Source organism: Seriola lalandi, unplaced genomic scaffold (genome assembly GCF_002814215.2).
Source record: "Seriola lalandi dorsalis isolate HSWRI2012SDOR001 ecotype SW California unplaced genomic scaffold, Sedor1 jcf7180002054970, whole genome shotgun sequence".
Taxonomy (NCBI): Eukaryota; Metazoa; Chordata; class Actinopteri; order Carangiformes; family Carangidae; genus Seriola; species Seriola lalandi.
Window position 1 is genome coordinate 1,287,087 of NW_019525521.1, and position 1,168 is coordinate 1,288,254.

A 1,168-nucleotide genomic window follows, 5' to 3' on the forward strand; every position below is an offset into this window, starting at 1 on the left:
AGACCCAACAATTCACACCAAGAGCAGCAGCTGGTGACAGTGGTGAGAAAAGACTTCCTTTAGAGGAAGAGACCTGGAAGAGACCCAGACCCAGGGTGGGTGAGAGAGAGAGAGAGAGAGAGAGAGAGAGAGCAAGAGAGAGAGGGAGAGAGAGAGAGAGAGACAGAGAGAGAGAGTGATTTTTTTCTTTCAACTCTATTTGACTAGTCAAAAATCAAAAGTCAAAATTACACTCCACAAATAATAAAATACTTTACCAAAACAAATCAAATCCAAGATAAATAATATGACACACATAAGTACACAAATATTTTATGTAAATGCATTCTCACTCACACACACACACACATACAGCCTGCTGCAGTCCAGGAAACAATGAAACACACTTTCTCTGAGGGAACAGAACAGACACCTTTCATCAACACTTGGATTTCAAATAGACACAAAAGCCTTGACCTCTTTTTTATTTATTTTTTCAGCTTTTTGTGCCTTTATTGATAGTGCAGTTGTCAAGAAATGGACTTTAAAGCACTTCATCATGTCCACAGCCATTTAAAAGCCCGAACCAGCCCTAATGTTTGTTTTTTCCCACAGTTTGCAGAGCACTTGAATGCACCCTGAAGAGGTGCAGCTGAAAATCATTGGTAATTAGTGTGGACCATGAGTGTGTGTTTTAAGGCGTGTTGCAGTCATTGATGGGGAAGCTGGGCACGAGGCAAGACACCGCAGAAGAGGACGAAGGCTCTCCCCACCTGGAAACCCTCTCCAAAGGAGCCAAGGCTAACTAGCCAGAAGATAAAGTAAGCTGCTCTCTGTTTGTGCTCTCCCTCCCCCTACTCACCTCCAATTCTTTCACTGATCAGCAGGCTATGGAAGGACTGCTCCTAATCAGACTGACATGTCACTGGAAGAGCTTCATGATTAGCCCCCCGAGGATCGCAAAGGCCTGGACCGCCTGAAGCACTGAGAGTCAACCATCCCCATGGTGACTGAAGATTTTGCTGTCGCCCCCTGAGCTCGAGTCTGGAGTACTTATCACCATTTTTAAAATAAATTGTACTTTGCCTTTTATCTGCCTCTGTCTCTGGTTTTTGGCCTAATTTGGCCCCCGACTGGTCCAGTTTTAAGAACTTTAAATATTTAATTGGTGTGTTGTGACACAGTGGAG